We start from the raw sequence: 27,548 nt of genomic DNA, 5'->3' as shown, positions 1-27,548 counted from the left end.
GAGAACATTCTCATGCAAGCTCCCCTGATGTCTTATCAACAACTCCTAGCATGCTCTCATGCCCTTGTCAGCCATGGTTTCTCATCTAGCCATTTGCGTCATGTTACCTCTTCAGTTACTGCATTCTGATGTGCAAATGCACCCTTGCTTCTTCAGCATTGTTTACTCATAATTGCACAAAGCAGCTCACAGACCTTGCTGCCAGCAGTATCTAATCAGTCAACCACCAAACAAATTCACTTACAGCCAGTAAATATGTTGTTTCTCTTCACCAAGGATAAGGCCAGAACAATCTCTGAGTATGTTCTGCTGCTTGCTTCTGGTTGCTGAGAGCTATTTACTTTTTAACGTTTAAAGAGAACAGAAGCAAATCTTGTGGCAACTTCATCTCACTAATGTTAAGTCTCTAAGCATTTCTTCTGGCATTCACCTAAATATGTTTTGGAACATCTGGGTATGAAGTTATGTTCATATCAAGACTGTGAGATGCGTCGCGTTTGAAGTTAGATTAAACTACTGTGGAAATTCTCTCGATGTGGAAATGCATGAATTTAGGATTAACAGAGGTAGAATGAGGTATGTTTATATTTTATTTAAAAAATACTGTCATTCAGAGAAGGACTTATAGATCATAGGAAACCTCCAGGGTTTGTGAAGAATTTTCTGAAAGGTATTTTCCTATCGTATGCTTGGATTTAAAAAAAGGTAGAAAATGTCACCATTATAAAATTTCCAGCATTCACAGTCTGAACTAATTATATCTGATTTCAAAACATTCTTTGAGCTGTTGCTTTCCTAAGCCATTTTTTATTCATCCTCCTAAATAATATTTTAACTGTATTTCAAGCCTTACAGTGTAACTTCCCACCAGCTCAGAAAAGTAATACTTTCTATTGAAGGCAGAGCCCATTACTTCACAATGTGCTTAAATAAATCTGCTTGATTTAGAACTATTTTGATCTCTGAAATTTCCACCAAGCAGAATCTTTTAAAAAATGGGATTGTTTACATTTGAGTTTGATTCAACCTGTGTGGTACTGGCAGCAGCATGAATGCTCATTTTTGTCAGAGCCTCTGCCTTCAACTTTTTCCCTGACTCAGTTTTTCCATTCTTACACAGATAGGTGTTCAAGTATCTCTCACTTGTGTATTTAATTCCAGGGTTCTGTGCTTAAATTCATCAGACAAATGTTGAATTTTGTAGGCAAAATTTTTAGCAAAACATCTGAGAGACGGAGATAATGTATGATCTCTACTTAAGCGATAGGTTTGAAGTACGGTTTGTAAGGCTAACCACACATAAACTTTTATGTCCACTCACTCCCTGAACTGTTCAATCTTTGAAGCTTTTCACTGTCTTGTGAGATCTTTCATTCAAAATGCTGTAAAATGGCTGCAAAGCTTTCCTTTGACTAGCTCAGATACCAGTTCCATAGTTCAGCTTTTGGTTTTTGTCCTCAAAGCGTGTTCTGTGCTTGCAGTGTTCAAGGAACAATGACTAGTCAGTGGAATTATGACGTAACTATCATTACGAGCTCATGGAGTTTATGAACCAAAATTGTTGGTGTTATCAAAAGGGACAGTATTTGCCTTTTCCTCTGAAGTTGAGAGTAACCTTCCTCCCTCTTGATTCTGCTGTTGGAGGAAGAAGGGGTGTTAGTTTCTTCTGTAAAAGTAAATTACTTCTTTCAAGGACCACCCTGTCTGGGTCAGGGTGAAGCTCCATTTCTTTTGCTGGCTCCTGGTTATGTGCCCTTTTCCTTGTTCTGTAGATAAGAAATTTTAATTAAAACATTTTCTCTCCTTCTTTATTAGATGTATATGTTACATAGTGACAGAGCTTTTGGAGATTTAAATCCTTGTTATGTAAAGTACGGGATAACTGGAAACAATATAATGCAGTTACCCAGAGTAGAGATGGAACATCCTGAATTCTATTTCTAAAAGTAGTGGCAGTGGCTGAGGAGGAGTCTGCCCTGGGTACTTTGTGTTTGGGCAGAAGAAAAACTGAAGCAAATGTGTTGATGTTTCAGAGTTTGCATTTTCTTCCTGGATTTTTAAAACCATCCATAAAATACTCCAGATGCTTGTGTTAGACAGGAATTTAATTGTTATTTTGTTGCCTGACAAATAATTAACACGCTGAAATGATTATGGCCTAAAATAATTACATTCCTGCAAAGAGATTGAAATATTGAGGTTCAAATAAATGCATTCTAGTGCAGATGAAGCTTGCTGATTATGATTTTTTTAGAACCTGTTCAGCAGTGGTTGGTATGAAGGGTCTAGTTACCTGAAATTTTGACTGGAAACGGTTTCCAGTAAAAAGCTTGAATTTAGAGTATTTTCAAATTATGTAAGTGGAGCATACTATGTTTTATGCTGAAAACATTCTTTAAGCATTATGTTATCCATCAGAGAAAAAATAAATATTATTAGTATCTCATTATGGAATGGGGATCTGGGATGGGAGATATTTTAGGATAGGAAATAATTTTTGATGTATATTCTCCCAAACTGCTTGTTCATTTTGTTATGGTGTCCTGCAAATGTATCTTTAGGAGAATTTTAGGGTACCAGTGAATACTTTTATCACATGTACATTTTCAGGAACACAAAGGTAGTTAAGACAGATTATTAATGCTATATGTACAATCTAGTAAATTTGTATATGGTTTGATCCCACAGGAGAGGGTGAAGTAAATGAAACTCTTAACAGAGCATGGTTTTAGGTTGATCATCATGGGAGATCCACGTAAAGCTGTGGGTTATTTCTGAGATTCCACACTTCTTCAGCTCTGGCCAGGCAGGTTTGATGTCTTCTGCATTTCCTGTTTCTGAATCTTTTGGAGAGGAGATGAGTCTGCTTTGTTTATAAAGCTTCAAAATGTTTTGGGGTGATTTACTGCAGTGTTTAGGAGCTTCTGAATTAAACAGGTTTGTATGTCAAAATTCCACTTATTAAAGTTTACTCCAAACCAAATTTTAAGTAGTTACCTGTGTGTACCTAAATAACAGCTAACCATGCATTTATTACATCCAGTTGATAGAAGATTTTGCTGATTAACTTACGGGTAGGTGCACCCTCTTAGCTTTTTAACATTATACTGAAAGTTTAGGTGACGATGTTTAGGTTGTGGGGGTTTTTTCCTCCAATGATTGAGAAGTGCATTTCACTACCTAGAATCATCCAGCAAATTTTAAATATGTTTTTTCTGGAGCTTTTTGAACGTTCAGCCTAGTGAACTCAGATGATTTCCTCATTTTCCTTAATTCCACCTTTCTGTGATTGGTCAAAGTTTTTCTGCAAGATACCTTGCCACCCCACTTTTGCAGGCATGAATTGGAAAAAGATGACTTTCTATCATTTGGAGAAATTAATTTTCCTAAACAATATAATTTGTTTACTGAAATAGTTCATCCCAAGAATGGCAGTGGGGATAAAATTCGGTGGTGTAAGAAAGTAGCTGCTAAAAGTTTCTAAGTATTCTAATGGAGCTTTTCATAGTCAGGTTGTGTGTCAGACAGAGGAACAGCGAAGACATGCAAGTTTGTAGATCTGTCAGCTGTAGTGATGCTTTTTGTTAACAGAGCTTGTATGTCTAGTGAAAGAGCAGGTATGATTTCGTATGCCAACAGCTCTTTGTAACTCTGTAAGAGCTTGAAACTGGTTTATTTCTGAAAAAAATGGATTTGAATGTTCAGTGCTGAACATTTCTTCTTCTTCATACGTAGAAAGTTAGAAATTAGAGACAGAAAAATGGTCATCTAGCCTCCTCTACTCTACATGCAAGATTACTCCTTTAAGCAAATATTGTCTTTGCATTCCTTCTGTGTTGGTTTTAGTACCTTTATCCATCTTGCATAGGTAACTTGATATAGCCCATCTGAAACGCGTATTTGTTTTGTATACCTATTTCAGCTTTTCACTGCTTGGCAAAAATGTTATGTAGTTAGCTCTGGATATTTTTCCTCTTCTAATTAATTCTGGTATGAATTAGGCTGCTGTTCTTTTCTGTTTAGCAAGGACATATTTTATACTAATTAATATTACAGCATTAAGAGAAACTCCTTGGAGGCTCACTGGCTCAGTGCCTAATTACAGCCTACATATTCTTGATTAAGTGGGACATGAGCAATATCTCTTCAGACACACAGACATACAGAAATGTTCAGGGTTATTATTGAAAAGCAACCTTTTTCCCCCTCCAGTTGTCTGCCCAGATGACAGTTCGGGCACATACTAATGTTCAGGTACATCTTATTTCCTAAATCAAGATCTTTCTTTATGTTGCCTTTTGAAAATGATGTTCACTCTTACCTCAGATCAAAGGCCATCACAGACTAAAGTGCTGCAACAGGGCAAACTTAAGACAGATTTGTCTTCACAGAAAAAAACGGAGCAAGAAATTTATTTTAAAATAAGAGTTTTTCCTAAAAAAGTAGTAGTGCTGGTGAAACCATCAAAGTGTTTTTTCAGAGTTTCTCTCTCAATATTCCATATTTGATATAGATACTGGAAGATGTGCAAGGAATTATCCAGAATGTTATATGAGTGTTACTCAAACTGGGAGTTTGGGGTGGTTACCCACATGCTGTAAATATGTAAGAGCTGCAAGTAAGAAGTGTTTTCTAGAAGCAGTATAGCTGTGTTTAAGATAGTACTTGCCAGGAAAATTAGACATGTGAAAGATCAGATTCACTTGGGATGGGAACATTGGGCAAAATAGCTCAGAGAGTGCTTTGGTGTTAATTAGTCTTGGCTAGTACACTCCTATGGTACCGGTCCAATGGGCTGGTTTTGTTACTATGATTTTATCATTGGTAGGAGTATGATTATTATTTCCACAGGCTTTAGTGAGCACCATAAGCAAATTTATAGCCTTACACATAGTGTTTAGTCTAAATTTGTTATCTATAGGATTTGATTTTATTTGGTAAACTAAGGTTAAGTACAAGATTAATGTAAAACTGACCAAAAGCTTTCTCACTTCAACATAGGATGCTTTTGTTGAGTAAGATTAGGAAAAACTCTTAGCTATGCATAAAGATGACTCTCCAGTTAAGAAAGGAATGTTATTTGTGTAGTTCTCTTAGCAGATGAAAGCACATTAACTGTATGCAGTGTGGTTTGAACTGTGTGGTTTGTTCACTTACTTAGCAAATACTTGTAGCCTGTCCTAACATTGTGTTTTGCAAAGAGTGAGCAAAATCCTGGTTTTATGTTCATTAGGCATGCTTTCTTATGTATCAGATTATCACAACCTCCTGTGCATCCACTATGAAGTGTCCTAGCTTCTGTCCCCTCATAGGGACCCTTGATAAGAGTCTGTGCTGGTTGAGATGCGTTCCAGTATGAGCCATGAGCTACACTGGGACTGGAAGATACAGTAAATATACTAGATTTTATTTTAAATTCTTCTTTTCTGCTTTTCTTTAATGAGGAAGATAAGATGCATCCTGGTAGGGAGGATCAACATAATATCAGGAATATCTTTTCCTTTTTTCCTGTAAGCATTAATCCAGATTTAGCCAAGTGATGCAACTATATGAATATTCTCTCTTGTACATACACTGTTGATGCTAGTGAAAGCTACAGCTCTAAAATTTGCAGACATTCACAGAATCACAGAATCAACTGGATTGGAAAGGACATTGAAGATCATCTAGTCCCACTGTTAGCCTAGCACTGACAGTTGCCAACTACACCATATACCTCGGCGCTAAGTTGATCCTGCTCTTAAACCCCTCCAGGGATGGGGACTCCACCACCTCCCTGGGCAGCCCATTCCAACACCTAACAACCCGTTTTGGAAAGAAATGCTTCCTAATATCTAGTCTAAACGTTCCCTAGTGCAACTTGAGGCCGTTCCCTCTTGTCCTATCGCTTGTTACTTGGTTAAAGAGACTCATCCCCAGCTCTCTGCACCCTCCTTTCAGGGAGCTGTAGAGGGCGATGAGGTCTCCCCTGAGCCTCCTCTTCTCCAGACTAAACACCCCCAGTTCCCTCATTCCTCTGTTCTCATCATGATTTATTGTTTCTGGGTTCCAGATTTCTCTATGGCTATCACTTCCACAAAGCCTTTGAATAGACCCCACACTTTGTTTTGGTTTGGTTTGAGTTTTTTTTTTTCCCCATTTTTATCCCAGGGAACACATTGCAGCTCGTTGTACCTATTTGATGCTGTTATACAATATGTAATAGTTGATATGGGGTAGAATGATTTTCACGTGCTCACAATCCCCCTCAACTAGTGTCAAGAAGAGAGGATAAGGGGTAAACAGACATTTTAATTGGAGGGGTAGATAAAAGTCAAGATGGGAGTGAACACTGCAGAGATGGAATGAAAAGAAGGCCGGGGGCAGGGCAGCAGCAATGAGCTTAGCTTTTTATGGCACAGGTGGAGTAGATCATGGGGTCCACGATCATTTTACCAGTCCTGGTAATCTGCATCACTTGTCAGTGCTGTTCCCAGTGGGTCTTGTGGGACGAAAAAGTGAATAATCATATGGTATAAAAATGCTTTATGAAAAAGTATCCTGAAATAGACTGCACAGAGAAACCTTAATTATTGGACTTCTGACATTTGAGTGAATCTTTGTATTTTAAAATAGAAAATGGATACAGTGAACAGTACATTTCCTCTCTATTTTCTCAGAAAGTGATCTAATGTGAAACTGATTATGAGCTGGCTCGATCAAATGTAGACCACTGCCCACAACTCTTCCACTGAGAACAGGAAAGGCATTGCAATATCCACATCATCTCTGAATGAGAGAAGGCTCTTCTACCCCTACTGACAGAATTTGGAAACTCTATCAATAAGTACTTCATAAATATAGATGAAAACACTACTCACGTTTTTAATCTTTCTAGAAGATCTAAAGCATTTAAATTGAAATTTGCAGTTCAGATGATGTATCCCCACTTGGCAACTGTAAAATAGGCCTTCTTTTTAATATTCACTCCAGGGGTATAGTGAGCAAAATAAGATTAAAGATATGATTTTAAAATAAGATAGGAGGTTTCTGAGGGTTGTGCTTTGTAGACATGTTTGGAAATATTTGCTCTAATCTACTGAGACAATGTTTTACTACATATGAAAAATATCTTAAAGATGTGATTTAGGACATGAACGTGCATTTTATGTAAACATGTTTTATCCAGTAAAGACCAAGTGTTATCTTGAATTTGTGAATTTATTATCATGACAATAATATAAATCATAGGAAAGAGATAACACAGGAGGATACAAGACAGAAGGATTAAGCACTGCAGTCCAGGGGTGAATTATTTTATATGCCAGTGAAGTTTTATAATGCAGACTGGATTTTTTTAACTGGCTGAGTATAAAAAAGTGATGATTTGCAATCCCTGCAGCATAAATAGTACACTTCTTCATCAGTCAGCAGTACTTTTATTACTATAATTATACTCAGAGGCAATAGAATTTTAGGCATCTGATTTTATCCAGATGATAATTATATATTTATTACCCAAGATTCTAATGTTTATTTTGAAACAAGACATTCCTACGCATGCACATGCGTGCAGGAACACTCAAGGCCTACCAGGAGTTACAAGTGCACACTATATTGAAGGAACATGGTGTGTTTGTATTATTTTTTGCATCTATTGAACATCTCACTTTCTTAATCTATGCTTATTTATTAGATGGATAAAATATTTTATTATTTTTTACTGCATCTGTTCATCATGACACATTGAAGGGTAAAGTGAGAGCAACTGCAAAACTATTCTTTTTTGCTCCAATTGTAAGATATAAATAATAGTGCCAGCCATGCAGATTATGTTCTAGTTGTTCCATCTTTCTCACTTGCTAGAGATTATCAGCATCTTTCAACAGTGAAAAATCTAGGATGCAATGGTTTTAATATAAGCAAAAAGGAAGAAAAATGTCTAGTAAAAATTCAAGTAGCAGAATGGAGTTTTAAAATTCAGACAGAAAATAGTGTTCTCTTCAAAATTCTTGTGAAATTGGCCTACCATGATCCTTAATTTCTGGTCTTTTCTCCACCCTGGAATCAACATCAGTATCAAGTTAGCAAATACTTAGTGGCTTCAGCTGAAGCATTTTAGCTTCTTTGACTGCCATCATTGAAAATATGATGCAATGACGAATAGCAGTTTTGGAAAATAAGTGAAGTTAATTTGTAAATCTCTACACAGACACTCTCTTTCAGAACTATAGTAGCCCAGGGCGAGTATCCTTGGAGCAGTGGAATGCATCTGGATTCACAGCTTTAGCTCACAAGATTTTAGTGTGATTCTTCATTTTTCTCTAACAGTGTTTTATAGCTTTTAAGTTTCTTGGGCCTCTCAGAGTTTCTGAACTGTTCATTCTTAGTTTTTCCTTCCCATACACTGGGATAGGAAAATAGTCTTCTGCCATATCTCTTCATATATATACTATTGGAATTATTAAAGCTTTCATTGTAAGTGAAGAGTATTTATGAGATACTCGTAGAGTGATTTATCTCTTTTCAAGTATCAACAAGCTATCAGGTTTAGAACAAGCATATTTATATTCCTTTCTCTCCATCTGTGATTGATAACAGGATCGCTGATGCTGTGCTCTGTGTGGGGGAACGCATTCTAGGGAATGCTCTGTCTGGCCAGATCTGGAGATACAAATCTTAGTCTCTGTCGTGTAAGAAGATCTGGAAGGAGTGAACACACAGGATCAGATTTGAAAGAGAGAAAAAGTGGTGAGGAATTCTTCATCTTAAGCTTGAAATAGAGGAAAGGTTCTACCTCATGCTGAGCTTTTAGGCTGAATATGTTTCTTTGCTTTTTTGTTGGTTTTTTTTTGTTTTTTACCTTGTATTATTTTGATATATTCCACAATCATGGTCTTTATAAAATACAGTTATTTTAAAATATATTCTCTGCAAATTAATTCTGCAGTATTTCAGAACTTATTTTGGTACCTTATTCTGGTATGCATGAGTGTATGTAAACAGTGTGGGTTTTGGTTAATTATATTCAAGAAAGCTGAGCTTAAAGTAAGCTGGGTGGGAGCCTGGAACATAGGAGTCCTTCTAGGAGAATGGTGGATTTGTCTACGTGTCTAGCTGTGACAAGCAGGCTTTAGTTAGTGTTATGGTCTGTGTTGCCATAGTAATGGTACTTCGGTTTTTCAGTAATCTTGTTTGTGGGCAGCTCAGGAGCAGGAGTTTGGATTAGAGGACTGTGGAGATTTCCTCCAGTTTTATGCTTCTATTTAAGAAAATGGAATTCCTAACAGCTACTCAATTATGAAAATGACTGTGCCAGACTACTCATCATATTTCACTGCGTATGCATGTTAAAAAGCATTTCTCAGTGGCTGATGAGGCTGTTCAGTGGAGACCCAATTATCTGAGATACTGAGAGAAAAATAATTCCAGTGTCAATTAACCGAGTTCGGCAATGACACTGGTATATCCTGTTCGAAAGAAAAAGCTTGCTGTGCTAGCATACTGGTTGATAATACTGTAAAATATTGAGATGAGCAAAGTAAAATTCTTAATTTGGAAGACAATAGAGAATTCATTATTAATGATAACAACATTTAAATGCAAGATTATAAAGGTGAAATCAAGTAATGGCAAGGCTTTTTATTTCTTCAAAATTGCGAAGTAAAATTTAAAACCCAAGTCCATTAAAATAAATATGCAGGTCTGCTAAAACTTGCAAAAATAAGAAGCTTCTCCCTTAAGAATCACAGCAGAGTATCCTGGGAGTCTGCTTTTGAGGGCTTAGGTGTGCTGGTCAGTTTTTAAGAACCACCTTTTAGAAGCACAGGAGCAGGCAATTCCACTGTGTCATAAGTCAAGCAAGCGGGGCAGAAGACCAGCTTCGCTGAATAGGGAACTCCTTGTGGAGCTCAGGAGGAAAAAGAAATTGTGTGAGCTCTGGAAGCGAGGTCAGGCTTCACAGGAAGAGCACAGAGCTGTGGTTCATATATGCAGGGAGAAGACATGAAAGGCCAAAGCTCAATTAGAGTTGAAACTGGCCAGTGTTATTCCAGATGGTCCCCTGATTTGGAGGACCCATGAATGTGGGAATGGTGATTTTCCATTTGTGGACACTGAAATTGTAAGGGACCAGGTGTATCAGCTGAATGTTCACAAGTCCATAGGGCCTGATCATCTACCAAAAGTCTTGGGAGTCTGGGGAGGTCCCTGATGACTGGAAGCTAGCCAGCGTTATTCCAATCTAGAAAAAGGACATGAGAGAAGACCCAGAGACCCGGAGAACTTACAGACCTGTTAGTGTAACTTGTTTCTGGAAAAATGATGGAGAATGTTATACTGAGTTCTATTGAAAGGCATTTGAAGAATAATGTAATCATCAGGCGGTCAACATGGGTTCAGAAAGGGAAAGTCCTGTTTAACTAATTTGATATCCTTCTGTGATAAGGTCACTCACCTAGTGGATGAAGGGAGGGTGATGTTTGTAGTTTTTGTGGATTTTAGTAAGGCTTTTGATACTTTGTCTCACAGCATCCTTCTGGACAAGTTCTCCAGCTGTGGGATGAACAGGTTCATGGTGTGCTGCGTGAAGAACTGGCTGAACAGCAGAGCTCAAAGGTTGTACTCAAGGTTGTAGCCTAAGGGGCTACATCTGGCTGGCCTGAGATTACCACTGGTGTTCCTCAGGGCTCCATTTTAGGGCCATTCTGTTCAATATATTTATCAACAGTCTGGGTTCAGGAGTTGAATGCACCATTAACAAGTTTGCTGATGATCCCAAACTGGGAGGTGCAGTTGACTTTTGGGGGATGGGATGCCTTGAAGAGGGATCTAGATAGATTGGACCATTGGGCTATGATTAATGGGATGAAATTTAACGAGTCAAAAAAACAGATTCTGCACCTAGGATGGAGTAATGCCAGCCACAAATATAAACTGGGAGAGGAGTGGCTGGAGAGCAGCCCTGCAGAAGGGATCTGGAGTGCTGGCTGACAGCAGGCTCAACATGAGGCAGCAGTGTGCCCTGGCAGCCAGGAGGGCAAATCACATCTTGGGATACATCAAACACAGCATAACCAGGTGGTCAGAATAGGGGATTATCTCACTGTATGCAGCGTTGGTGCGGCCTCACCTTGAGTACTGTGTGCAGTTCTGGGCCTCACAGTTTAAGAAGGATATGAATGTCCTTGAATGCATCCAGAGGAGGGCAACAAAGCTGGTGAAAGGGCTGGAAGGCATGTCATATGAGGAGTGGGCTAGGATTTTGGCCTTGTCTGGTTTGGAGAAGAGGCTCAGGGGAGACCTCATTGCTCTCTACAGCTCCCTGAGGAGGGGAAGTGGAGAGGGAGGTGCTGAGCTCTTCTCCCTGGGATTCAGTGACAGAATGCATGGGTACAGTTCAAAGCAGCATCAGGGGAGGTTTAGACTGGACATTAGGAAGCATTTCTTTACCAAGAGGGTGGTCAAACACTGGAACGGGTTTCCTAGAGAGGTGGTCAAGGCCCCAGGGCTGTCAGTGTTTGAGGCATTTGGACAATGCCCTTAATAACATGCTGTAGCTTGGTCAGCCCTGAATTGGTCAGGCAGTTGGACTAGATGATCTTTGTAGGTCCCTTCAAACTGAAATAGTTCTATTCTATTCCATTCCTACACCAGAAGCTTTTTAATTATTCATTGCTGGTTTAAGCTGGCAAAATGTAAATGGCTTTCAGGCTACTTTGACACTTGAGCATAATAGAGAATGGAGTCCAAGGTGGGTCTAAACAAAATAGTCTACTGGTATTAGCATAGTTGACAAATGTTAAGTATATTAATGGTGTTTTGTCTCCTTTTTTTTTCTTTTGTTAAGTTTTAACATTAGTATAACAAAGGGAACCTCTGTTGCATATAGAATATACTGCCAAGATGTTCTGTTCATACCATCACAGACCAGTAAAACCTCATAGTCTTTGCCATTGACTTCAATGCCAGCGATCACTTCCCTCAAGTACAAATTTCCCTGGAATTTCTATGTGTAGTGTGAACGTCTCTAGTTTCAAGACTTGATCATATCATACTGCTCATATAAGAAAAGGATATTCTCCTTGTAGAGTTATGGTCAAAGAATATGGTTTGCAGAATGCCCCCAGCAATATCAATTATGACTTTGCCCACACTAGGCTAGCCTACTGTAACTGAACACAATTATAGACGTCTGAAATTCATCGTGAATGTGGTGAAATCATGATGTCAGCTCATGGCAGAAAGCTTTGACTGTCTCTGCATGCAAAAGTTCTGCTCATGCTGTATGCTTCATCCTATGTCCCAGGATGATGCAGTCCCATCCAGAGGTTCTGTCAACTCCAGGTGGTGTCAGACTAAAGGCAAAGCAGCAGTGGTGTTAGAGACCCCTAGAAGACATTCCCTCCACAGTCTGAAGTGCCTCCATGAGATGTGAAGTCAGTGCATCTGGGGTATCCTCATAGAGTAATTACCACGGATGGAGGAGCAGGGCCAACATCTCCTTCTATATTGGTTACTGACAAAGTAGTGGTGCAAGGTAAGAATGGATAAGAAACTCCTGATGGCTTTATGGTAGCGTTTTTGTGTAAGCAAGGACAGAAGACACAGAGCATAAACAGGAAGAGAAACAGAAATAAGGCTTGACTCCATATATGAGACTTATAAGGGAGATGCATGTCACTGCCCCTGTCACCTAGCATTATCATGTGATATGCCTCGGCTCCAACTATCTGTTCCTCCTGCACTGGAAAGCAGCAGGCAACTCTCTCCTCGCCCTACAACAGCTCCCCGCCTTTCTTCCCTGTCAGGCAACCTTCCCCTCTCCTTTGTCTTTTCAGTACATGTAATTATCTTTTCCTTACTTTCATCTGCAACAGCAACATCCCTTTTGTAAGCAAATAGTCCCTTTCTCTTACTTCATTCAGCAGTGGAATTACCTGTTAGCTTTATTATTTACTCTAAACTTTCTTCATTTCCCTTATTTTCTTACCCCTGCCCAGAAGTTTCCAGTTATGCCTTTGGCTACTGGTATGGAGCAGAGGCAGTCTGGAATTAGTAGCTTGATCAAGCAAAACCTAAATCACCTGGATGCTGCTAGTCTAGAGGCTGGAGAAGATGTCTTCCTGCCCGGTGAGCCCCCCATCTGGCTCTCTTTTACCCTCCATGCCCCACACAGAAGTAGTCTGTCTCCCTCAACAGCATCTGGTGCTTAAACAGTTGTTCTGTGACTCTTCCAAGAGATCCTGTGCCAAATGGCAGGATCAGCAAAATGGATCCCTGTCACTCTCACTACTTGTTATTGGACTTGAACACAAATATAATCTAAATGAAAACAGCATTAAACACTTTGCATGTACCTTTTAGCTAATTTATTCTTTTGCTAATTGGATGAAGTCTATGGATCAAGATTTTATACTGCGAGTAATAGCTGCCAACTTATTTTTATTGCTTTCTATTGCTTCAGGCGAATATATTATTTTGATATTTAAATAATTGGCAACACAAAGTTGCCAGTTACTAGAAAAATTGCAACAGTGAATCATTAAGTCAGACAATCTTTTTTTTTTTTTTTTTTTTTTTAAAAAAAGGGGGTGGGGGCTGTAAAAGACCTCCAGATGTTATTTTGTTCATGTCCCTCATCAAAAGAAAATATCCTGAGCAGGCTGGCCCAAACAGGTATTATTACTCAAATATTGATAATTAGAAATACTTCCTGACATATCCCAAAGTTCAGTAAGCACTCTCCACTGAATACTTGTGGTAATTTGAACTATTCTGCAGCGTACCCAAGAGCAGCATGATCCAAAGTGGAGCTGGTGGCTCTGTTTCAATGTTGTTCACATACTTTTACAGTGAGACAAGCAGCCTACACAGACTCAAGTTTCCTAGCGGATATCTGGGGTTGTGCTTGCTAGTGTAGCTACAAGGAGGACAGCACTGCAGGTGGTAAAGGTATTGTGTGCCTAAAATTGAGTGCAAAGCAAACTGTGATGGGAAAGGTTTCATGGAGTTCATCATTAAAAAATTTTATGTAGATAAGGATCTTCTCTTGGTAGGAACAAACTTCAATCTGGCTTTTTTTCATGACAATTCATTTTGGTAGAGTGAAGATGAAAAGAATGTGGAAACAATAAGCATTGTTACTACTAAGTAGTATTTTGGTTATTAAACAGATAATGTTTTAAAATTGGAAGTGATCGGAAGGCACTTAGCAAAAAAGGAGTTTATTGCAGTATGCACTGAAAGTTAAAGCCAAACGGTATTAACATAGCAGCTTCGTACAGTTTTATACAGTCCGTTTGCTAATTCTGATGCTCAGACTTCATAATGTGCTTTTCTTTTAAGTTTAAATACCTGTCTCACAGGCAAATGATTGGTGTCTTTCTGATTTGATGAACGATTATAATCCTCATCTGGGAATAATGTGTTATACCAGGCGTTTGTTAAACAAGGGCTCCAAAAATGCCTTTTAAATTTTGTTTCTGTCTATCATGTTGAAGGTTTTGCTGAAGCCTCATGGTGGTGGGGACTGCACTCCACAGGTGAGGCTATAACAGAAGTGTGACAATATGTACATTAACTTTACCATCGAAGTTGAACATGACAGATACTGTTATTTTGAGGGCACTGCTCAGAGTTTTAAAACACATCAAGTTGTAGCACTAAACTTGAGGCTTTGGGCTTGATTCCATTCTTGCAGCAGTATATGATCAACTGAAAACTGTTATAATGATATAATACTGGTTTTAAAGCCAGACCAAGATTTGCTTTTGGAATGTTAAGTTAGTACTGCAATATGCATGTACCTTACAAAATAGTACTGTGCCCATGTTAAGCACACTACCCAACTATTTCAGGAAAGGTCAAACTTCTAACATCTTTTTATGGTAATATAGGATGAAATTACTGAAGACTGATTGTTAAGCAACATACTCCACCAATACTCTTATTTGCACTGCAAATACCACATTTTTGAAACTTCAATTTAAGCAGGAGTGTGTTTGATATGAAATGTCAGAGTTTGCATACAACACCTGTATGCAAAATAGCATACTAAAAATTAGAAAAGAGGTAGGTAATTGCAAGTAACCAGTTAAGAGAACAGTGAGGATATGTGTGGTGATACCCTAGTGCACTGAGGTCTAATTACACAGCTGAAAGTGATGCTGCTTAAAAAGTGTGATAACAAGATATTACATTGTGCTTTTTACTGGCTTTTTGTCCCCTGTTCTGCTTCATATTCTGGTAAATGTTGACAGTCATACCTGCAGGTTGATGCCTGTTATGGCACTGTCAGGAATGATTCTCCTCTAGTTCCAAGTCACAGAATCATAGAATTGGTCACGTTGGAAGGGACCTTGTTGTGGTTTAACCCCAGCTGGCAACTAAGCCCTAAACAGCTGCTTGCTCACACCCCCCTCAGTGTGATGGGGGAGAGGATCAGAAGAGCAAAAGTGAGAAAACTGATGAGTTGAGACAAAGACAGTTTCATAAGTAAAGCAAAAGCTGCACGCACAAGCAAAGTAAAACAAGGAATTGGTTCACCACTCCCCATGGGTAGGCAGGAGCTCAGCCGTCTCCAGGAGAGCAGGGCTCCATCATGGGTAACGGTGACATGGGAAGACAAACACCATCACTCCAAATGTTCCCCCCTGCTTCCTCCTTCTTCCCTCAGCTCTATATGCTGAGCATGATGTCCTATGGTATGGGATGTCCCTTTGCTCAGTTGGGGGCAGCTGTCCTGGCTGTGTCCCCTCCCAACTTCTTGTGCCCCCCCAGCCTACTCATTCGTAGGATGTTGTGAGGAGCAGAAAAGGCCTTGGATGTGTGTAAACACTGCCCAGCAATAACAAAATCAACCCTGAATTGTCAATGCTGTTCCCAGCACAAATCCAAAACATAGCCCCATACTGCCTACTATTAAGAAAATGAACTCTAACCCAGCCAAAACCACCACAGACCTCTTGAGATCTTTTAGTCTAACTGCCCTGCACAAGTGGAGTCAGCTACAGTGGGCTTGTACAGGACCCTGTCCAGTCAGGTTTTGAATATCTCCAAGGATGGAGAGTTCAGACTCCCTGCCCAGACTGTTTCAGTGTTTGACCACCTTCACAGTAAAAAAAAAAAAAAAAGTATTGTGTTCATACTGAGTGTCCTGTTTTTTCTTAAATTTGTGTCCATTGCCTCTTGTTCTTTCAGTGGTCACTGCTGAGAAGAGTTCTTCTTCATTCTCATCCATCAGTTATTTCTATGCTAAGGCCCCCCTGAGCTTTCTTGAGGCTGAAGAGTCCTATCTCTCTCAGCCTCTCCTTATATGAAAGACACTCCACTTCCTTAATTGTCTTTGTATCCCTGAATACTAATATTAGTAAGCCCATATCTCTGTTGTACTGGGGAGCCCAGAACTGAATGCAGCACTCCAGATGTGGCCTCATCAGTGCTGAGTAGCAGGGAAGGATCACCTTCCTTAATCTGCTGGTGAATCTGCTCTGCATAATTCAACTGAGGGGCCTGTTCATCCTGCTTTGCTGTGAGGGCATGTTGCTGACTCCTGTTTAACTTCTTGTCCACAAGGACCTCAAAATCCTCTGCAAAGCTCCTTGCCAGCCAGTTGGTCCCCAACCTGTACTGATCCATGGGGTTGTTCTTCCTATGCTGTAGGACTTATGTTGTGCACTTTGTGAGATTCTTCTTGGGTCAATCCTTCACCCTGTCCGGGTTCTTCTGAATGGCAGCACAAGCAAACCCCACTGTGTTCTATACAAATCATAGGAACAAAGTAGAAATCGGGATAGAGAGTTATTTTTGAAAAGTGCTTTTTCAATAAATTCCACAATCAAAATTAGAGAGTGAAAACCCACGAGAAATTCTTGAGTATGGTAAAATGTGTCAGTTCTCATCCCACCATCTGAACGTGTTACAGCATGCGGGTTTATAATTTGAAAAAGCTTATGAATTCACAGAAAAATCAATAGATGGGTTCTTTCCATAAAGCAAGAGATGGTGAGAAAGCCTGTTCTCTGATGGGTGATGAGCTTTCTCACAAAGTTACTTGTGTCTAAAAATTAATTTGTTGCTATGGTAAATATACTATCATGTTTGAACTGTTCAAAAGCAGAGATGCTATAAAACAAAGAGGAGATTTCTATACAGATTTTAGTCTTACACTAAACAGGCTTTTCAGTGAAAGAGAAAAAAGTGTATTAGTTCAAGAAATTTGCTTAAAGCATCACTTTTTATAAATACGTGTGCATTTACAAAACTATAATCAATATATTTATTAACATCATATGTGGTTTTATATCTAAGAAAACAAAAAGTTGGTACTTGGATTTTACTTCACAATATAGCCAGTACAGATGTGTTTTGTCTTAAATATCTGTACGGTGTATTTTATATACTGGTATTGATCAGTAGTCTCAATAATCTGTGGGTGCGTGAAATCATATGTATACATGTATAAAAATTTAAGCAAGAAGGTATTTATTCAGTAATACTATACTGTAAGGACTGGTAGACTTTGTTGTGCTTGCCTGCGTACAAATTTTTCTAGACCTTTGGGGAAAACAGTCCTTCTAGAAAAAAAAAAACAAAAACAAAACAAAAACCAACAAAACCAGCAGCTACCTCGTATGATTGGTCAAAAAAAAGCACTTTTTAAAACAAAGCAATTTAAGAGCAGAGTATAGAGAGGCGGCAGTACGCAAAAAACCTTCACTGAGAAATGATTCAAACGTCGAAGTGTGGGAAACCAAGGTATAGGACAGGAAGAGTGGAGTTTCTTTCCTCCAGTGTGTATGCATGCAATTTGAAAACTCGACTTTAGGCAACTTGAAAGTGCTCTGTTGAATAAAGATTTGTAGCAGGGGTTGAGTAGATTGAACTAGAAAATATTTCTTCTTTAACAATTGTATTTGCCTGAGTGAGTGAGTGTGATAGATATGACTGGGGAATAGACTCAAACTCACGCAGTTACAGATAATGCAGCTGACATTTTTAGAGCTCTTTTGTTCATTTGTTAAAATGAACTTCTAAGTGAACTAACAGTATCTGTGAAGCACATACAGCATGTGTCATTCATCTGTAGCTTCGCTGTATACCTTCCAATGAATTAAGCAACGGTATCTGGCAGGCACGTTGCATTTTTGGGGTATTCTCTGTCCTCCGCTTATTGAATCTGGGCATTTAACAAATGCAAATGAGATTAATATTATGTTGACTATCACTGAAGTTTATGGAACTTCTCTTTTCATCACAATTTTTTTCATCACAATACTAATTAGTTGTTTGGACTCTTAAATGTTCATGTTTAATTGGTTTACTTTATCTTGGGGAATTGGTGTAGTAAGTACTGCAAACGGAGACTTATAATGTGCAGTGCCACCCCTATTACTGACCACAAGGAAGAATGGAAAGGAAACTTTTTCCAGTTTCAAGATTCTTAATCCTATTATTGGGGTATTTCAAATTCTGGTGAGTTCTTACTAGATATAAATAGTCAGTTCTGTGTTTTCAATTAACAGATTTTCTATGTATTTGTAGTTATGGAAGTTGTAAAAATAATGCAATAGAATATAATTATAAAAATACAAAATTTCCTCTAAGAATTCTCATTTTTTAATAAACTAAACCACCATATATTTGAATTTTTCACTTTGTGTTGCAGAACTTTCTTTGCTACACTGAAGTGTCTTTTCGTGCAATATCTAACCAAGTAACCTGGCATTCTAATTTCCTTATGTTTGCATAGTATACAAAGCTTCTAAACAAAATATAAATTGAATACAAATACTTCATCACAGAACTTTAAGAAAAAATATTTCCTAACCTGTAGCCCTTTTACCCAGACACTAAGTAAATGGGAAATTGATAACAAACATGCAAGACAAAAGTGGATAGAAAACACAAACTTATTTCAGTGAGGAGCTATTACAACTCAGAAGTAAAAATTTAAAAAAATCCCTCTTGTTAGGTATCATTTATAGCAATTTAAATCTATCGAGTTCTATTGTAATTTTCTGTGCATGAGAGACAACTAATGTAGGCACGGAATTACATATAGTTTTCTAATGGAACAATACTGCTTGGAAAATATTATTTTTATTTTCAGTTACTATTCAAGTAATAATTTAATGAGTTTTCTTTTATTACTACAGACAGGTTAAATGCAATTTTTATGAAAAAGAAGAATCTGTGGGACTTGGTTTAGTGTTTTGCTGCTTATATATATTTATATATATATATATATCTCTATATCAGGTTACATCTGCCTTTAGAATAGATGTTTTTAAATGCCCCTCTCCCACACAAGAATTTTTCTCAGCTAAATGAGATTTTGTAACAAATGCAAAGTTCTGTGTGGAATCTGAAAAAATAAATCATTCCTTTCCATATTAGAATCACTTGATTAAGACATCCAGCTACGATATCTAAACTAGCTGTAGGCATTAGGCTCCTGATCTGAATCACTTTATAGGGAAGAAGTTCATTTATATCTGTAAAGGGGGTCTAGAGGAAACAGGCTTCCTGATTCATTTGTCCATTTTTTTGCATTTAATGTTGGAGTAGAGTAAATCAGACAACTTAAAGTATGTAGAGACTTAGCAGATTTTAGGTTTAGTGATTCTGCTTTTTAGCAGTTTGATGCTTTGAAATCTCAGGTGCGTGCTGTCAAAAACATGTGAACTACTTGACTTGTGGGTGTCCTTCTGGACTTGAGCACCCTTTTCCTGTCCAAGATCTACTGAAAGCCATAAAGCCCTTCTGTGAATCTGTGTCTAAATATGATACATTTTTGGATCCTGTCATCTGATGTAGGAGTGAATTTTAGTTAACTATGTTAAGAGCTGTTCTCTCATTGTCTAGTTTTGTAATTCTGACTTTCTTGTGGATTGTGCCAATCTGGTTGTCTGATTTTAAATAAAGCTTTTGTAGCCACATACTTCTTTCACCACGGGAGACACTGAGAGCTCCTTATGTTATACAGAAAGATATTTAAAACCCCTTTATTTTAAAGCATTTTTCTGTATGTGTCAGATCAAATTATTATATAGGGTTTGTTACAGGTTAGCTGTGAGGTTGCATCAACTCAGTGTTAATGCTTTATCTGTAACTGTCAGTTGTTTGCCTTCTCTCCTAAATACTATCACAAACAATTCTGATCTTCAACATGGAATAAAAATTAACAAAAGAATCCTTATGAAATAGTGGTGGTCTTGTATTCAAAAATTGACTTTATTCTTACTATAATTCATCTATTAACCTGTTTTATGCACATACACATGATATCCTTATCAGTAAATTCTGCTGTCATTCAATCATTGTTTATACATGTACCCCAGGAGTCTGTAGTTCACTGTTACTTTCATCTCCTTTCACATTAAATAAAATATGAAAGAGTACCTCTGACTGGTATACAAGCCAGTTTTCTCACTTTTTTATATTGCCTTTAGAATCCAATTCCTCCTTTTATCTAATTGGATTACACCGTAGCTTCACAGTAGTGTTCTACCTCCTGTTTCTATTCTTTACTATTCATGTTATATCTCAAGCCACAGTTGCAAAGCAGGATCTGCAAGAGAGAGAACAGAGTAGACAAGTAGCAGAAATGGTGAACAAAAGGTACTTTGGGTGAACGCATCATTCATGCTGATTTCTCCTTTTGATGACTAGTGTTTGAAGATGCAGTAGAAATTGTTTATAGTAGAAACAAAGGTATGCATTTTATACATTTTATGAAGACAATTTAAAATATTTTTGAGGTACAGATACCTATGAATAATATTTTGTGTCTTAAGGTCAATAAGAGATTTAGAAACCTAGTTTAAGTACAATATGGACATGTTTGTGACAAATGATCAATTCATATCAGAAATATTTACACTTTTCCAAGAAAGCTGATGTTCATGGGATGCTGTCAGAGTCTTGCAACGCACTTATAAAAAGCCATCTTCAGTTATTGCACCTGAAGTACGTGACTGCAGCCTTTGTCATGTCTGACTTCAGAGAGTAGTTATCTACCTACTGTAAGGCTGACTGACTTTGTTACTGCTAACAGTCTTTGCTGGTACTTTGTTTCATCCAGAAGCCTTGATGTGCTCTTGAGGTTGAATCTTGGATGTGTGTCTTTACCTAAAGTGGGACTGACAACCGGGCAGTAACTAAATAATCTGTTTTAGTGACTTGTGATGCTTTTTATGTTTTTACAGTTCTTGCAGAGGAAGGAACCGATTCCAAAATAAACTTTAGAAGATTTCACAAATAACAATTGCAAATTACATAGCAGTTTCAATTACCTTATTTAGATACAAGGATTCATAGACTGTTTTTTTTGATGAAGACGTGTGAATATGCTTCTTGAGTTTTGACCCTTTGGTCATGAATTAGCACTGTTCTATAAATTCTCACTTTTCAAAATGTTATTTTTGGATTCTAAGTTAACAAATCAGACCATATTAAAGCATGATCTGTAAACAGTGGGTGCTGGCAGAATCTCACAATCATGCAGTACTGCTTTGTAATACTGTTTATGAGAATCTTTTCTAGTTCTTTTCACCTGACCTGTGCTTTTCTTTGTCTAACAGGTTAAGAAATTGGTAATTAACTGATAGCAATTGTCATTATAAATAGCTTCAGGGTTCCCGATAAAATGGATGTTCTGGAGCTGATGTGCAATGATATCATTCACAAATCAATATGTAGCCCATTTTCCTTATTTTGAAGTTTATTTTCTATTTTATATCAGTAATATAATCCAGGCATTTCAGTCCAAAACAGTACTTCTTGGGTGGTAAAACTCAATAGGTATTTAGTCTCATGCCTTGTAAAGCTACTGGAGGCAAATTATAATTGTCTTGAAATACAATGCCTGTCATAACTTATTACAGTTTATGTATTATCTATTGTGAAAATACAATATTGGTTCCTTTAAACACATACTAAAGTCACAGCAGAAAGTAACATCACAGTGGCCAACCATTGGACATAGAAAATTGTAGGCTCCATGGCAGCTTTCTCAGGATGTTACCTGTTAAGCGTGTTAAAGGATTGCTTCTACTGACTGGTTTGGCTTTAGAGATCCTGATACGTACTGACTGCAGAATATGAATTTGGTTGCCATGGATATTTACTCAATATGATGATAGCTGCAGAAACAAGGATTCCTATACAAAGCTCTTTAAATTCATTACTTCCCTAAATGCAACCTAATGACATGGAGTGAAACTAAAAATGTTTTGGGGAACAGGACTTTGGCTTAATTACATTTTATTTTATAAATAGTTCTGCATTTTAAAGTACATTATTTTTGATATTTGGTTGAATTTTAGAGAGAAAAAACTTCTTGATTAGTCATTTTAAATGTAATTGAAAAATTATTAATAATGCCCCTATCTGATATGTATTGCCATCTTATACAACAACATTTTTTCTTTTGAGTTTGAACAAATTAATTCTATATATTCATAAGGCTTTGAGATTGGTCATAAACAAATAGACAAAAATTAAAATGGACACTTCAAATTTCCATCCTACTAATAGAATCCTATAAATTATATTAAAACATTTTTTTAAATGAAAAAATAAGTCAAATATTCTTATATCAGTCAGAATATACTCTTGGTCAATACTCTTGGTATGTTATATATTCATTACCACCGTGAAAGATTTCACTAGTGGCTTTGGACCTAATGACTCTCTATATAAAAGCAAGGTCTGTGTCTTGAAAGTGTAGGTTTTGGATTCTTGGGAAAAACTGAACTTGTTGCTTATATTGTCCAGGATATTGGTAAAGAGAGCAAAGATTTGAAAAATACTTCAAAAATGTCAGGGGAGTGGAAGACATGAAGTTTTTTCCTAATACATGTTTCTATTATGCTGTACAGTTTATGTAAAAATATGTGATGCAACATCGATGTTACAAGAAGGGTAAAATAACTGAAGCATGAAGACAAGAATATTTTTTCAGATGAAGGTTAGGCTAAACAGTTCAGGAAATCCTTTCTGCTAGTGTCAGGTCTGGTTAAAGGCAAGGATATGTAGAAACCAGTGGAAAGTAATCAGAAAGCAGTTCCTGAGTAAGGATTTTTAAGTCCCATCTTTAGACTGGAGCAAGTCCACAGACAGTCTGTGCACAAGAGAGCCTGTGTTTTGTTAATGGACCTTGAAGGGAATGTGTAGCTCTGCTTGTTAGATCTGTTTGACTGCGAGAATGGAATCTCACTTTGAGCGTATAAAAGAGTATTCGGCAACAAAAGTTAATGCAAAAGTTCCTAACAGGTAAACTTCAAGTAAATAATAGAAAGTTAATCTCAGTAGTTAATGTGGAGGAGACATTGTGACTGGGGACATCTAGGAGTGTTAAGAGATGAGGCTGTGGCACGTACATAGTGCTGCAGACATAGTTCTGCTTACTGAGTAGACATCAGATTTATGGAAGTAGAGCATGCAGGGTAAAAGCTGAGGCCAAGAGCCAGGCACAAGGGAATACAGTTTGTTGAAGACAAAAGAGATACTAAGTCAAGAGAGGGATTAGTGGAAAAGGAGTTTGAGATTACTTCTTTTGTCCAGAGGAACTTTTAAAACATGTCCATGAAAAGCCAAACCACACATTCATCTAATCAATACAGGCTGAGGAGATGAACAATGTGAAATCATTGCCCATGTGAAGAGATGCATGCAGTTCTAAATGCAGCTATGAACTTGGAAGCAAAAACTGAAGCTGGAGGGGAGAAAAAAGTGAGTCAAAGACAGAGAAAGTAGAAGTTGTGCTTTCTAGTTGAGGCACCAGTAGATTCATTCTTAACTAACACCTAGCTTATTTGAGCATCTGAACTAGTATTTAATTCTGGATAAGGCTTAAACATTCCTCTTCTTTTTAATCAAACAAATCTCAGACATAACAGCTCTGCAGGCTGTAATAGCTTGGCTCACACAGTGGGTGCTCAGATTCACATCTGTGCCATCCCGTGTTCTCACTTGAGCAACTGTACCAATTCATGGGATTTATTTCCTTGGTAGCTGTGGCTATCAAGACCAGAACCCAACAAAATTAAGCTACTATATTTCCTTTAAATATAAATGTTGTTATTAGAATACAGTTTTTACAAAAAATTAATGACTTTAAAAAATCAATTTTACATTCCTCTGTAGTCTTATGTCCAGGTTCTAATGGTTAACTGTTGTCAAAATTACTATCAGGTTGAAAGCTGGTGTTCTGCTTGCTTTTATTTTTGACAGTTATATTCAGAAAATAATCCAACAATTTTATTAAGCCCCCTCAATTCTTCTTGAGTTTATTTTAAATATTATTACTAATTAACATATTTTAAAATACTGTAGAGATCCTGCAGGTCAATTATACAGGTATTTACTTAATATCCAATATCATGATTCTTGCATCACTTCTAAATATTGGCGACAGTAATATTTAACTTAATATTCAGCTTTTATAGGGAAAGATGAAAATCAAAACCACTCCATATGTAGGCAGCCTACAAGACACTAATATCACCTCTTTTACCTTATTGTCGTGGAAGAATGGCAATGCCCTTTCTAATGAAAACGACTAGTGCCCATCACTGTGGAAATAGCACTGGTCACTTGTTCTCAGCCCACTGATTTGAATTAGCTTTGGATGACACAAATTTTAAAGTAATGTGGTAAACTCTTACACATCGTGTTTAGTCATGCTGTTGGAAGCTGTCATAAATAGTTTCTTAATCAACTGCCTATTACGTGAAGATACTACGGAGAACTGAACTTAGTCTTTTCAGACAGTCTCAGACATATTTGTAGTTGCAAGTAGGCACAAGATGGGTATAGGATGTTTTGAAAGGAAACTTTGGTAACAATTTAATTGAAAGTGTTAAAGGCTGTAAAACAGACTCTTCTGTTATGCATAATTCAAGAGACAACATACATGAAGAATAAGCTTAGCATTGAATGCTAATCTCATAAAAAGAGATGTGTTCGTAGCTAACCAAATATTTACTCTGTTTTATTTTTAATAAAACATCTTAATTATGGAGTACAATTAATCCATCTGCTAAAGCAAGACTCCTTTATTTCTTTATTCTTTTTATGCTGTTTCTTTCTTTTTAAAGTTTTAAAATAGCCATTTTTCTAAAAGCACAAAACAATTTTGTTATTTTACAAGAGTTTTATCACTTGGATATATTTTCATTTTGAGTGCCTTTGTTTGTATACAGACAGGCTATTGTGTTACATGGTTTGGGCTGATATTAGCTGGCAGAAAGAAAGAGAAGCCTGTCTTGGCAAACCCTGGTTTTTATGTAAGAGAACATCTGTGAGCTCTATCTTTGTGGTGTAGCTGGACTCTAATAGCCTAAAAGAAAACTAGAATCTAAAAGCAAGCACATCTGTCCCCTTACAATTGTAAGGATTATACATTTTGAGTTCAAGGATAAGGATTTACTGGTGAACCCTGAAGAATGGTACTAACTATTTTATCTGTTTGCTGTGTTTTATCTACAAGACAAGTTATGAGTCCTCTTCAGCCTTCCTATCAGTGGCCTTATACTGGAAGGGGGTTTTCTGGGAAATTGGCTATTTGCTCTCCAGCTATGGGATGGTTTAATCAGTAGCTAGTGGCAAGAGAGATTCCTCCATGTGATTCAAGCTATGGAGGGATGGTCAGATGGGGGCCCAGACTCAGAACAGCCATCACAGCTTCATCTTACCCAGGGGCTGCAAAACCCAGCTGAGAAAGTGAGTAAGTGCATGTGTGATTAGTGCATGCTGAAGGTTTGTACTGTTCCAGTCATACTGTTGGCAAGTTAGCTGGCTTGATGATATCTCAACTGTATCTTTAAATATTGCACTATACCTCTCAGCCCTGTCCATCCATTGCTCCCATCCATGCTTCTATAGAAAGGTACAGTGTGTCCCGTGCTTGCTGTTCCTCTCAGCCACTTGGTAAAAACAGGACTTTGCCACAGTGGTTTCCTAGTGTGTTTTTATGATTCTTCTCTGCTCCATCTGTTGGTTTGGACACGAGATGTTTGCTGCTGCTTTCTGAACCCAGCACCTCTGCTCACACCAGACTTCAAGAACCATCTTTCCTCTAGGAATAAACTTTCACAATTTATATGCTCATTGCATTGCTTAGCTGAAAAATTTAACAAGGGTAAATGCTCTGTTTGCACTGGCTTTAGGCTTGTGAACTAAGACAGAGAAATTGAAAGTTTGGATCATTTCCAGAAATTGCTATTATTTCCTTGTGCATACTGGATAGAGATTCATTGAGTTCATGTCCTAGGGTGCTGCTCAGATAAATTGTTGAGTCTTAAGCGTGTTAAGTAAACATTGTGCAGGCAACCTACTGAAAGAAAATGATAGAGGCACATATACTTTCTCCATTCACAGCAGTTGTGAGTGTATTTGAATATATTTGAGTGTACTGGTGTTCAGAGCTCCTTTGCTTGTAGAAATATTCATGCTTGCAAGAAATGCAAGTTCCTTTCCTGCTTATTACATTCACTGTGTGAAGACTCCTTTGTAGCAGGGAACAAGTCCGTGTTGTGTGCAAAGGGATGTCGAGAAGAATCAGAATTACCACAAAATTAATGTATTAAAATGTCATATTGGTGTGAGAGACAATGGGAATGAATCGTTATTAATAACTTGTGTTGTAACTTGTTTTTCCCCTGCTGACTCCTCTCCTCTTACTCTCCAAAGAGAGATGTCACCTCATGTCCTTGTAACTCTTTGTCTCATTTCTGGACACTTCATCAGTCTGGTATTTTTATTTTTGGGGGAAAGTAGACTATGTTGGCCTACTTAAAAGTATTGAATTGTAAGGAATTTCCATTTTTTGCATTCCAGTAGGCTGTAGACCCTCATCTGTAGACAGAAAAGGAAGTCAGAGATGGGACATAAACTATGCCTAAGCATCACACAGATGCAGTCAAAGAAGTAGAATGTTCATGATGAAATGAGAGATGTAGGATGAACATTCAATTTTAAATGTTAAGATGTGTTTCAAGGATGTTTTCAAATTTCAATGTGTAACTTGAACATGAAGTTTTTACGATTTATTCTGCAATCAGTCCCTTCTTGCAGAATGATAAGATGGTCCAATTTGAGAGCCATTTGCAAGCAAATAGCTAGATTCAATTAAGAGTATCAAATTAGGGAAATCTGTGATACCAAATCTTAACAATGAGCTTCTGGACAGCCCCTTCCTCTCACTGTGTCTCACTGCCCAAAACACTGACATCTGAGTTACTTTAAAGATGCTTTTGAAATTTTGAGAAAGCGGTTTATAAACAGTTACATATTAGCTCTTCTGTAGCAAAATGCAGTTTAAAGTTGAATGTCAGTCTCTGCAACTGCAAAGTAACTGGGCTTGTAACACTGTAGTTACTTTGGTTTGTATTTCTGTAACGAAGATTGGAATGTGACCTTTACCCCACTGAACTGATATTATCATCCTAAGAGTTTGGAAGCCACAAGACTGGGATGTGAACAATAGCTCAGCACATGTGTACGCATACTTTGCCCCTCAGAGTCTCTTCGTTTTTGTTTATTTCTTTCCCCAAAGGAGAAGT

The 27,548-nt window shown here is 37.6% G+C and overlaps 1 protein-coding gene across 5 annotated transcripts in view; it reads left to right on the top strand.

The window, feature by feature from the left end:
- The window catches only part of CRPPA (CDP-L-ribitol pyrophosphorylase A), a 136,421-nt gene that overhangs the window by 90,888 nt on the left and 17,985 nt on the right, over window positions 1-27,548 (top strand). Inside the window, exon 10 of one of the 5 annotated variants that reach the window (XR_012633219.1) lies at window positions 8,581-8,730. The exons of the other annotated variants lie outside the window; for them this stretch is intronic. The gene's annotated coding sequence lies outside the window, so the exon portion shown is untranslated. The remainder of the gene's footprint in view (window positions 1-8,580; window positions 8,731-27,548) is intronic. 5 annotated transcript variants of the gene reach the window in all.

Source organism: Athene noctua, chromosome 2 (genome assembly GCF_965140245.1).
Source record: "Athene noctua chromosome 2, bAthNoc1.hap1.1, whole genome shotgun sequence".
Classification (NCBI taxonomy): Eukaryota; Metazoa; Chordata; class Aves; order Strigiformes; family Strigidae; genus Athene; species Athene noctua.
This window is presented reverse-complemented; position numbering and strand designations above follow the sequence as displayed.